This window comes from Scyliorhinus torazame, chromosome 16 (assembly GCF_047496885.1).
Source record: "Scyliorhinus torazame isolate Kashiwa2021f chromosome 16, sScyTor2.1, whole genome shotgun sequence".
Lineage (NCBI taxonomy): Eukaryota > Metazoa > Chordata > Chondrichthyes > Carcharhiniformes > Scyliorhinidae > Scyliorhinus > Scyliorhinus torazame.
The window spans coordinates 191,061,553-191,074,107 of record NC_092722.1 but is presented as its reverse complement, the minus strand read 5'-3'; the positions used below and the strand labels follow the sequence as shown (position 1 = coordinate 191,074,107).

Sequence of the window (12,555 nt, the reverse complement as noted above, 5' to 3'; positions counted from 1 at the left end):
AGAGGGAGCTTTACTCTGTATCTAACCCCGTGCTGTTCCTGTCCTGGGAGTGTTTGGTGGGGACAGTGTAGAGGGAGCTTTACTCTGTATCTAACCCTGTGCTGTACCTGTCCTGGAGTGTTTGATGGGGACAGTGTAGAGGGAGCTTTACTCTGTATCTAACCCCGTGCGGTACCTGTCCTGGGAGTGTTTGATGGGGACAGTGTAGAGGGAGCTTTACTGTGTCTCTGTCCAGACATTGCTGTTGTCACTGATGCTGCATTGAGCTGTTGAAATTCATCCTCGAGGAGACAAATATTTAAGTCGGTCCTGACTTAAGGCATGAAGGTACAAAATTAAATGCATGAGGTAAGTTCGAAGTTGAATTTTGTGTTGGATGTGAGCTGAAACAACGATGATTTTAAATGAACAATGCAAGAAGCTTAGGCGAGGGCAGCACGGTGGCGCAGTGGGTTAGCACTGCTGCCTCACGGCGCCGAGGTCCCAGGTTCGATCCCAGCTCTGGGTCACTGTCCGTGTGGAGTTTGCACATTCGCCCCGTGCCTGCGTGGGTTTCGCCCCCACAACCCAAAATATGTGCAGGCTAGGTGGATTGAACACGCTAAATTGCCCCTTAATTGGAAAAAAAAGGAAGAATCTTCGGCGAAAGAGGCAGAATTTCATGGAAATAGCAAAAGAAATACAGAAAAGAAAGCATGCATCATCTTCACGAGAAGATTGAAGGGAGGAGCGAAACAGAGATGGGAGGAGAGGAGAGGAGAGAGGAGGGAAGGCAGAGAGCTGAAAATGGGGCGTTTGAATTGTCGAGAGCGGAGATATTAATCAGTGCTTCCTCAGGGGACAGGAATGTTGGAAAGCCCTTGTTGTATGAAATGAGCTGTGGGAGTCTGTGAGTCCTCCATTTCCTCCCGCTCTGACCTTCATTGCTGCAGGTCTCTGAATCACTGTAAACGTGAGGGAGGACACATTCCTGGTCAGAGCCACAGGTACCCCAGCAACTCTCAAAGCAGCCGCGCGCCTTTCACCAACTCCAGCAAATAGGCACCTGGCAAACAGGAGGGTAGACAGGCAAATATTGGAGAACTCTCGCACCCAAATCCTCTCTCCCACTCCACACAGCTCCAAGCCAGACCTTTGTTGGAGGGGGGAGGTTGTGGAGGGGGGTTGGGCGCAAGGTGGATGCCTCTTTGACCTAGCGTTGAGAATCAGGCAGACACCATCCAGCCTCCTGTGTAGACAAACAGCAGCTTCCGAGCCGTCCTCGGATTGGGACACGGGCTGTGTGTATTTGCTGTTTAAATGGAATGGGACAATGCCGCAAATCGTAGCCTTCTGTCGTGGGAACGCCTCACTGCGCCTGCGATCCAACCCGACCCTTAATGAGTTTCCAACGTCTCTCACTTTGCTGTGGGGTAGTGGGAATGGAAAACCAACGTCCGCCCAGAGGTTATCGGGAGTGGGGCACTGCTACAGCACCTCTTGGGCTATTACCCAGAATTCCGGATGTGATGGGACTCAAAGCAGGAAAGGTCCGAGATTTATTGTTGATCCTCCAAACCACTCAGCGCCGCGACTTGGAAACATATCGGCCGTTCCTTCACTGCCGCTGGGTCAAAATCCTGGAACTCCCTCCCTAACAGCACTGTAGGCGTACCTACACACACAGGCAGCCCGTGTTCAAGGAAGGAGCCGACCACCACCTTGTCGAAAGCCATGAGGGAAGGGCAAGAAATGCTGGCTGAGCCATCGATGATTTAAAAAAAAATCTCTCTATGCATTTTCTATTTTCTTAATTGAATAACACAGCAATGTAGGAGGCCGCTTGGCCCATCACATCCATGCCAGCCCTTTCACAGACCTAGCCAATTAGACCCAAACACCCCAGCTCCTTTCTACAAAGTCTTGTACATTTCTCCGTTTCAAGTTTTTGTCATCTTTTTTGATCTGGGATGTATTTATATCAAAAAGTCAGGGAAAGTGCAAGAGGAACTCACACTGGTGATTATCAGGTGGAGTCCCCAAGATACAAGGTTGTGGGTTCAAGCCACTTGAGTAGATAACCCAGGCTTACACTCCAGGGCAGTACTGAGGGAGTGCCGCACTGTCAGAGGGTCAGTACTGAGGGAGTACTGAGGGAGTGCTGCACTGTCAGAGGGTCAGTATTGAGGGAGTGCCGCACTGTCAGAGGGTCAGTATTGAGGGAGTGCTGCACTGTCAGAGGGTCAGTATTGAGGGAGTGCTGCACTGTCAGAGGGTCAGTATTGAGGGACTGCTGCACTGTCAGAGGGTCAGTACTGAGAGAGTGCTGCACTGTCAGAGGGTCAGTACTGAGGGAGTGCTGCACTGTCAGAGGGTCAGTACTGAGGGAGTGCTGCACTGTCAGAGGGTCAGTACTGAGGGAGTGCCGCACTGTCAGAGGGTCAGTACTGAGGGAGTGCCGCACTGTCAGAGGGTCAGTACTGAGGGAGTGCTGCACTGTCAGAGGGTCAGGACTGAGGGAGTACTGACGGAGTGCTGCACTGTCAGAGGGTCAGTATTGAGGGAGTGCTGCACTGTCAGAGGGTCAGTACTGAGGGAGTGCTGCACTGTCAGAGGGTCAGGACTGAGGGAGTACTGAGGGAGTGCTGCACTGTCAGAGGGTCAGTACTGGGGGAGTGCTGCACTGTCAGAGGGTCAGTACTGAGGGAGTGCCGCACTGTCAGAGGGTCAGTACTGAGGGAGTGCTGCACTGTCAGAGGGTCAGTACTGAGGGAATGCTGCACTGTCAGAGGGACAGTACTGAGGGAGCGCTGCACTGTCAGAGGGTCAGTACTGAGGGAGTGCTGCACTGTCAGAGGGTCAGTACTGAGGGAGTGCTGCACTGTCAGAGGGTCAGTACTGAGGGAGTGCCGCACTGTCAGAGGGTCAGTACTGAGGGAGTGCCGCACTGTCAGAGGGTCAGTACTGAGGGAGTGCTGCACTGTCAGAGGGTCAGGACTGAGGGAGTACTGAGGGATCGCTGCACTGTCAGAGGGTCAGTACTGAGGGAGTGCTGCACTGTCAGAGGGTCAGTACTGAGGGAGTGCTGCACTGTCAGAGGGTCAGTACTGAGGGAGTGCCGCACTGTCAGAGGGTCAGTACTGAGGGAGTGCCGCACTGTCAGAGGGTCAGCACTGAGGGAGTGCTGCACTGTCAGAGGGTCAGGACTGAGGGAGTACTGAGGGAGTGCTGCACTGTCAGAGGGTCAGTATTGAGGGAGTGCTGCACTGTCAGAGGGTCAGTACTGAGGGAGTGCTGCACTGTCAGAGGGTCAGGACTGAGGGAGTACTGAGGGAGTGCTGCACTGTCAGAGGGTCAGTATTGAGGGAGTGCTGCACTGTCAGAGGGTCAGTACTGAGGGAGTGCTGCACTGTCAGAGGGTCAGTACTGAGGGAGGTGCTGCACTGTCAGAGGGTCAGTACTGAGAGAGTGCCGCACTGTCAGCGGGTCAGTACTGAGGGAGTGCTGCACTGTCAGAGGGTCAGTACTGAGGGAATGCTGCACTGTCAGAGGGACAGTACTGAGGGAGCGCTGCACTGTCAGAGGGTCAGTACTGAGGGAGTGCTGCACTGTCAGAGGGTCAGTACTGAGGGAGTGCTGCACTGTCAGAGGGTCAGTACTGAGGGAGTGCCGCACTGTCGGAGGGTCAGTACTGAGGGAGTGCCGCACTGTCAGAGGGTCAGTACTGAGGGAGTGCTGCACTGTCAGAGGGACAGTACTGAGGGAGCGCTGCACTGTCAGAGGGACAGTACTGAGGGAGTGCTGCACTGTCAGAGGGTCAGTACTGAGGGAGTGCCGCACTGTCAGAGGGTCAGTACTGAGGGAGTGCTGCACTGTCAGAGGGTCAGGACTGAGGGAGTACTGAGGGAGTGCTGCACTGTCAGAGGGTCAGTAATGAGGGAGTGCTGCACTGTCAGAGGGTCAGTACTGAGGGAGTGCTGCACTGTCAGAGGGACAGTACTGAGGGAGCGCTGCACTGTCAGAGGGTCAGTACTGAGGGAGTGCTGCACTGTCAGAGGGCCAGTACTGAGGGAGTGCTGCACTGTCAGAGGGTCAGTACTGAGGGAGTGCCGCACTGTCAGAGGGTCAGTACTGAGGGAGAGCTGCACTGTCAGAGGGTCAGTACTGAGGGAGTGCTGTACTGTCAGAGGGTCAGTACTGAGGGAGTGCTGCACTGTCAGAGGGTCAGTGCTGAGGGAGTGCCGCACTGTCAGAGGGTCAGTGCTGAGGGCGTGCTGCACTGTCAGATGGCCAGTGCTGAGGGAGTGCTGCACTGTCAGAGGGTCAGTACTGAGGGAGTGCTGCACTGTCAGAGGGTCAGTACTGAGGGAGTGCTCCACTGTCAGCGGGTCAGTACTGAGGGAGTGCTGCACTGTCAGAGAGTCAGTCCTGAGGGAGTGCCGCACTGTCAGAGGGTCAGTACTGAGGGAGTGCTGCACTGTCAGATGGTGAGTACTGAGGAGTGCTGCACTGTCAGAGGGTCAGTACTGAGGGAGTGCTGCACTGTCAGAGGGTCAGTACTGAGGGAGTGCTGCACTGTCAGAGGGTCAGTACTGAGGGAGTGCTCCACTGTCAGAGGGTCAGTACTGAAGGAGTGCTGCACTGTCAGAGAGTCAGTCCTGAGGGAGTGCTGCACTGTCAGAGGGTCAGTACTGAGGGAGTGCTGCACTGTCAGAGAGTCAGTCCTGAGGGAGTGCTGCACTGTCAGAGGGTCAGTACTGAGGGAGTGCTGCACTGTCAGAGGGTCAGTACTGAGGGAGCTCCGCACTGTCAGAGGGTCAGTACTGAGGGAGTGCTGCACTGTCAGAGGGTCAGTACTGAGGGAGTGCTGCACTGTCAGAGGGTCAGTACTGAGTGAGTGCTGCACTGTCAGAGGGTCAGTACTGAGTGAGTGCTGCACTATCAGAGGGTCAGTACTGAGGGAGTGCTGCACTGTCAGAGGGTCAGTACTGAGGGAGTGCTGCACTGTCAGAGGGTCAGTACTGAGGGAGTGCTGCACTGTCAGAGGGTCAGTACTGAGGGAGTGCTGCACTGTCAGAGGGTCAGTACTGAGGGAGTGCTGCACTGTCAGATGGTGAGTACTGAGGAGTGCTGCACTGTCAGAGGGTCAGTACTGAGGGAGTGCTGCACTGTCAGAGGGTCAGTACTGAGGGAGTGCTCCACTGTCAGAGGGTCAGTACTGAGGGAGTGCTGCACTGTCAGAGGGTCAGTACTGAGGGAGTGCTGCACTGTCAGAGGGTCAGTACTGAGGGAGTGCTGCACTGTCAGATGGTGAGTACTGAGGGAGTGCTGCACTGTCAGAGAGTCAGTCCTGAGGGAGTGCTGCACTGTCAGAGGGTCAGTACTGAGGGAGTGCTGCACTGTCAGATGGTGAGTACTGAGGGAGAGCTGCACTGTCAGAGGGTCAGTACTGAGGGAGTGCCGCACTGTCAGAGGGTCAGTGCTGAGGGAGTGCTGCACTGTCAGAGGGTCAGTACTGAGGGAGTGCTGCACTGTCAGATGGTGAGTACTGAGGGAGTGCCGCACTGTCAGAGGGTCAGTGCTGAGGGAGTGCTGCACTGTCAGAGGGTCAGTACTGAGGGAGTGCCGCAATGTCAGAGGGTCAGTACTGAGGGAGTGCAACACTGTCAGAGGGTCAGTACTGAGGGAGAGCTGCACTGTCAGAGGGTCAGTACTGAGGGAGTGCTGCAATGTCAGAGGGTCAGTACTGAGGGAGTGCTGCTCTGTCAGAGGGTCTGTACTGAGGGAGTGCCGCAATGTCAGAGGGTCAGTACTGAGGGAGTGCCGCAATGTCAGAGGGTCAGTAAGGAGGGAGATTAAACTGAGGCCTCTCACATGTGAAAGATCCAACAAAGAAAGGGGAGGAACGTTTCCTGGGTCCTGTGGTTGTGAAATGCAAAGTTTTTGTTAAAAGAGAGTGTGGTGTAGGTACACCTGCAGTGCTGTTAGGGAGGGAGTTCTAGGAGTTTGACCCAGTGTGAAGGAATGGTGATATATTTCCAAGTCAGGATGGTGGAATGTTCTACTGCCGTTAATCGTCTCGGACGCAGAGGCTTCTCGGTTTTCCAGCTTTGGCAAAATTCCTGACGCATTAATGAGGAGGTGGTGTTTGGATTGATTGCAGTTCAGTGAGTCGCGCTCCCGACCCTGGGGTACACCGCCGTTGATTCAATCCCACTCTGGAGACAGGAACCCACAGTCTAGCCATAGTGCCAGACGACCCGAGGCTGCTTTCCCCTTGAGGGGGAGAGCTAACTGGCGGTGATTTAACCCAAGGATCACCACACCTCAGGCAAGGGGCAAGGTTGAGAAGGGTGGGGCCTTCATGAATAACCTCAGCCGGTATGGGAATTGAACCCGGGCTGCTGACCTCAACAAACCGGCTGTCCAGTCACCTGAGCTAAACCCTTTCCCCTACATCACTGGGCACTGTGCAGACAATGAATTATTTTTGATGTGCTCTCCCTGTCGTAAGATGGGAAGTGTTCATTTGTACACAGCAAGCTCCCACAGCAATGCAATAAATGTCCAGCTAATTTGCTTTAGTGATGATGTTTCGAATGGCTGTGATCTCTAACTCTCATAACTATGGCGATCGGAGAGATGTGACCTTTCCTTGACCAGGAACAGGCGCCCTGGCGAAGTGAGTTTGTTCCCCTCTCAATCCCGGCATCCAAAGCCCTTCCTACTTGACGGCCAGCGTTTAGTTCAGGACTCCAGTCCGTGTGCGGAGATCTCTTTGTCTTCAGGAAGACCCCGCGTGGAGAATGCACCATTCACCATGTCCCAAACTCCTCCAACAGCCAAGGTCTGAAGGTCGGGAAATGTGCCAACCAACTGGCACACACCAACCAGCAGGGAGTTAAGTGCTGAGACAGTCTGCTTTTGATTGATGTGGTCTGAAAGGCCCAGGATGTCAAGCAGAACTCCCCTGCTAGTCTTTGAATTAACGTGACGGGGGTGTCCTGCCCCGAGCTCGAGAGGGCAGATGGAATCCTGCTGTGTACAAACTGGCTGCTGTTTTCTACATTCCAACAGTGACGACACTTTAAAAGTGCTTTGTTGGCTCTAAAGTGTGACGGGTGGTTGCAAAGGCCGCCGTATAAATGGTCGTCTTTCCATCCTTTGTCTCTTCCCTTTTCCTTCTCAGGAATAGAATCTAAAGCGACTCACTTTGTCGTGAATAACGGCTCATACAAGGGGAGGGGTAGGGATGAGGGTTTTCCAATCATTAGAGGTCAAAGGGCCTGTTTGCGAGGCTGGAGCCTGGGTATGTCGTCTTTAGAGACCGCGTTGGTAAATATTGACCCCGCACTCGCTAATATTGATGCCGTTTTATTGCTTCGCGTCGACACCCCGTGCACGTATGCACAAGCTCTGCCAGTCACCCATTGTCTGCCTCCAGAGACCCCCTTGTTCACAGGCCAGCAGCCCAGGGGACCCTGCTGCCGGTTCAAACACACGGGCATCTGTCTGGCTACCTCCTGTCCCTCGGCAACCGTGGACAGACGGGACACAGAGACAGCCAGCCTCGGTCCACTGTGAGTGCCTCTGTGTCCAGAGGCAGGAGGCCTTGTCCCAGAAAAACACCACTTTGCATCAGCTGCCCCCTCGAAGCAGCATTCCGAGGGAGGCCAGCAAAATTCAAAGTGGACAAATCAAAGCTTCCCCCCTCACAATGGAGAATTTTGCAAGACTGCCGGAGGCCATTCAGCTCCGATACCTGTACTAGCTCTCTGAAAGACCCAAACTCTTAAGACCCATTTCCCTGCCCATTACTCATACTCATTTAAAAATAATCAAATATCCAAACCCTCCTTTTAAAATGTGCACCATATTTCTGCTTAAAAAAACAACCTCTCCCCTCACTCTTTTGTTAATTTCCCTTCATTTCCCAGCGTCTTGTTCATGACCGTTAGCAATAGATTTACCTGACTTGTCTTATCCTTCATAATTTCGATAAACGTTTGAAGGGGGGGAAATTGCAGCAGTACAGGGGAAAGAGCACGAGAGAGAGCTAGTAGAATCGCGGTGGGCCAAATGGCCTTCTCCTGTACTGTCGGATTCCACGATCATTTGAAGCTCTTCATCAGATCTTCTCTTCTTCGATCCAACACCTCTCCTTCCAAGTGGCTTCCTGGGGAATCATTTCTTCACTGTGCAGAGATGCGGGTTTTGGGGCAGCGGAGGTATGCCCAGCATTGCCGGCAGCGCGACATTCTGGTGCCACCGCTGACGACAAGGTTTCTGTTGTTCGCAACCTCAGCCGCTGGGGACCCATTGTCGGGGGGGGGCACCATCGACCAGCTGACAGGAACGGCTGGGAAACCCCACCCTTTCTGATTACAGCTCATAAACAGGCCCTTCAGTCCAACTCCGTCCTACTGTTAATGCTTCACAAAAACTTCCTCCCCCTCTTCTTTATCTCCCTCTATTATCGTATCCTTCTATTCCTTTCTTCCTTCTGTTTCTCTCACTTCCCCGTTAAATGTATCTATGCTTTTTTTTAAATAAATTTAGAGTACCCAATTCTTTTTTTTCCAATTAAGTGTCAATTTAGCATGGCCAATCCACCTACCCTGCACATCTTTGGGTTGTGGGGGCGAAACCCACACAGACACGGGGAGAATGTGCAAACTCCACACGGACAGTGACCCAGAGCCGGGATCGAACCTCGGCGGCGTGAGGCAGCAGTGCTAACCACTGCGCCGCCGTGCCATCCTAAATGTATCGATGGTATTTACTTAACTACGTCCTGGAGCAGCAAATTCCATTCTCTCCACGAAAAGAGGTTTTTCTGAATTTCCTACTGGTCTCACGGGTGTTCCAGACAAAGTTTCAACAATATATGTTTTTATTAAATTTTTAACATTTTATATCAAAGGTTACAGAACAAGACAAAACCGACAACACGTGTATCGCCACAGATTACAACAACGACTGCAGTTTCCATTATCATCCAGGGGCAACTTTTCTTCCCGAGTGCGTTAAGGCCAAAAGCTGGTCAAGAAAGATACAAAAGAAACAATAATAATGAAATGAAAATGAAAATCGCTTATTGTCACGAGTAGGCTTCAATGAAGTTACTGTGAAAAGCCCCTAGTCGCCACATTCCGGCGCCTGTTCGGGGAGGCTGTTACGGGAATCGAACCGTGCTGCTGGCCTGCCTTGGTCTGCTTTCAAAGCCAGCGATTTCAATTGCTTATTGTCACAAGTAGGCTTCAGTGAAGTTACTGTGAAAAACCCCTAGTCGCCACATTCCGGCGCCTGTTTGGGGAGGCTGGTACGGGAATTGAACCATGCTGCTGGCCTTGTTCTGCATTACAGGCCAGGTGTCCGCTGGGTGCGCTCTCCACTGTGGTTGTTCCTGCCTATTTCTCTATGTCCCTTCTGTTTCTCTCCTTCTACCTGTCCTGCATTACCAGTGATGTTCCCCCCCACCCCCCCTTGTCCTCCCACCCCTCCCTCACTTTTCCCCTCCTCCCTTTCCCCTCCTAGTTCGAGCTCTGTTCAGGGGCGAAATTCTCTGGTATCGACGCGATGTCCGCCGACCGGCGCCAAAAACGGCGCAAATCAGTCCGGCATCGCGCCGCCCCAAAGGTGCGAAACCTCCGCATCTTGGGGGGCCGAGCCCTAGCCTTGAGGGGCTAGGCCGGCGCCGGACTGATTTCCGCCCCACCAGCTGGTGGAAAAGGCCTTTGGTGCCCCGCCAGCTGACGCGGAAATGACATCTCCGGGCGGCGCATGCGCGGGAGCATCAGCGGCCGCTTACGGCATCCCCGCGCATGCGCTGTGGAGGGAGTCTCTTCTACCTCCTCCACGGTGGAGACCATGGTGAAGGCGGAAGGAAAAGAGTGCCCCCACGGCACAGGCCCGCCCTCGGATCGGTGGGCCCCGATTGCAGGCCAGGCCACCGTGGGGGCACCCCCCGGGGCCAGATCGCCCCGCGCGGTGTGGACCCCGGAGCCCGCCCGCGCCGCCTTGTCCCGCCGGTAAGAGAGGTGGCTTAATCCACGCTGGCGGGACAGGCATTCTAGCAGCGGGACTTCGGCCCATTTGGGCCGGAGAATCGCGGGGGGGGGGGGGGGGCGCCAACCGGCGCGCCGCGATTCCCGCCTCCGCCGAATATCCGGTGCCGGAGAATTCGGCAACCGGCGGGGGCAGGATTCACGCCAGCCCCCGGCAATTCTCCGACCCGGCGGGGGGTCGGAGAATCTCGCCCCTGGTGTGTGTTTTAGACAAAGTTACCATAACTTTGCTGCTCTCCATCTTTTCATTAACCGAGAAACATAGAAAATAGAAGCAGGAGGAGGCCATTCGGCCCTTCGAGCCTGCTGTGCCAGTCATTATGATCATGGCTGGTCATCGCACTCAGCAGCCTCTTCCTCCCTTCCCTATTACCCTTTGCTCCCCTTCTTCCGAAGTGTTCTTTAAAACAAACACTGTTTTGGCCTCAACTGCTTTCTGTGGTAACAGATTCCACAGGCTCACCACTCCCTGGGTGAAGAAATGTCTCCTTATCTCTGTCCTGAATGGTCTATCCCGTATCCTCAGACTGTGACCCCTGGGTCTGGACACCCCCCCACCATCGAGAACATCTCCCCTGTCCAGTCCTGTTAGAATCCCTCCTCATTCTCCTGAACTCCAGCAAATACGAGCTGAACCAACTCAATCTCTCCTCATACGTCAGTCCCGCCATCCCAGGAATCAGTCTGGTAAACCTTCGCTGCGCTCCCTCTATAGCTGGAACATCCTTACTCAGGTAAGGAGACCAAAACTGCCCACAATACTCCAGGTGTGGCCTCATCAAGGCCCTGTGTGATCCCTCCTCCTGTACTCAAATCCTCTCGTTGTGAAGGCCAACATACCATTTGCCTTCCTTACCGCCTGCTGTACCTGCACGCTTACCTACAGTGACTTGTGCACAAGGACACCCAGGTCTCATTGTACATTCCCCTCTCCTAATCCATGGCCATTCAGATATCTAGGTCGGCGAATCACCGGGGGGGGGGGGCGGCGTGAATCCCGTCCAGCCACTCTGACGCCGGCTGCCGAGTTCTCCGGCAGCAGCGGGGATCGCGCCGCGCCAGTTGGGGGCCGTTGGCAGTGGCCCTCCGGCGATTCTCCGGGCCCCGATGGGTCGAACGGCCGCCCGTTTGCGGCCAGTCCCGCCGGAGTGGATTAGACAAGGTCCATACCGACGGGACCTGGCTTTGAGGGCAGCCTGAGGAGTCCTCGGGGCGGGGGGGGGGGGGGGGGGGGGCGTGGAGGGATCCGGCCCCTGGGGGCCTGGCCAGCGATCAGGGCCCACTGATCTGCGGGCGGGCCTGTGCCGTGGGGGCACTTTTTCCCTCCGCGTCGGCCTCTGTAAAGCTCCGGAAAGGCCGGCGCTGAGAGGAAACCCCCTGCGCATGTGCCAGAACACTCTGGCGCTCCTGCGCATGCGCCAATTCGCACCGGCCGGCAGATGCCATTCTGCGGCGCCAACCACTCCAATGCCGGCCTAGCCCCCGGAGGTGCGGAGGATTCCGCACCTTCTGGGCGGCCCGACGCCGGAGTGGGTCACGCCACTCTTTGACGCCGGTGTTGCCCGCCCGCCAATTGCAGGAGAATCCCGCCCCATGTGTGTGAGACCTTTCACAACCTCCACACGTCCCAAACTGATTCTCAATCAATGAAGTACTTTTTGACTGTAGAGAAATCTAATAGTCAATTTGCACGAACTTTCAAATGGCAATGTCATCACCTGTTCCTTCATAATGTTGGTCGAGGGATAAATATTGGGCAGGACACCAGCGAGAACTCCTCTTGCTTTTCCTCAAATAGCGTCATGGGATCTTCACATCCATCTGAGGGGGGCGACCAGGGCCTTGGTTTAACAGCTCATCTGAAAGACAGTGCAGCAGGCGCTCGGTACGGCACGGAGGGTGTCAGCCTAGATTGACTCGGGTATTTGGAGCAGGACACAAGCCCTCAGCCCGACTCAGCGGGCGAGAGCGCTGTGCACTGAGCTCGAGCCAACAGCCCCTCTCTAATTCCCAGTGCTCTGAGATTCTCAAGCAAAGCTGAAGGAAAGTCCCGGTTCCTCATGCCCCCCTTTCCCCTTGGACAGTAGACACCACTCCCAACGACACCCATTCCCCAGCAGGGGAAGTATCAGGTAGGCCCACTGAGTATTTACCTGCACTCAGCCTATTGTTGTCCCCTAATCTCGCTGGCATTTTGCAAGCAGAAATACATCCAGCTCCCTTTTGAAGGAATGTATTGAGTTCAGCTTCAGCCTCCGATTTTGCCATCCTGAGCCTCGTCAGTTGCTCTGTGTGTGTTGTCCACAACCTGGTTCCCAGAGTCTCCTCAAGCTTCAACCTCCTGAGCTCTGAGTCGCAACCATAGAGGGCAGCCAGTTGCACGCTCGTGACATCTGTCGTCTTGGCTTCCGAAAGACTTGAAGGCCTTCAGGACAATGGTTCCAGGTCGGCCTGTGGGAACGTCAGGCCTCCCAGCCATCTGGTAAAGCCATGAATTGACCCATTGAGA

At 54.7% G+C, this 12,555-nt stretch overlaps 1 protein-coding gene across 5 annotated transcripts in view; it reads left to right on the top strand.

The window, feature by feature from the left end:
- Positions 1–12,555, top strand: part of LOC140393331 (slit homolog 1 protein-like) — a 477,252-nt gene that overhangs the window by 105,713 nt on the left and 358,984 nt on the right. The window lies entirely within an intron of this gene.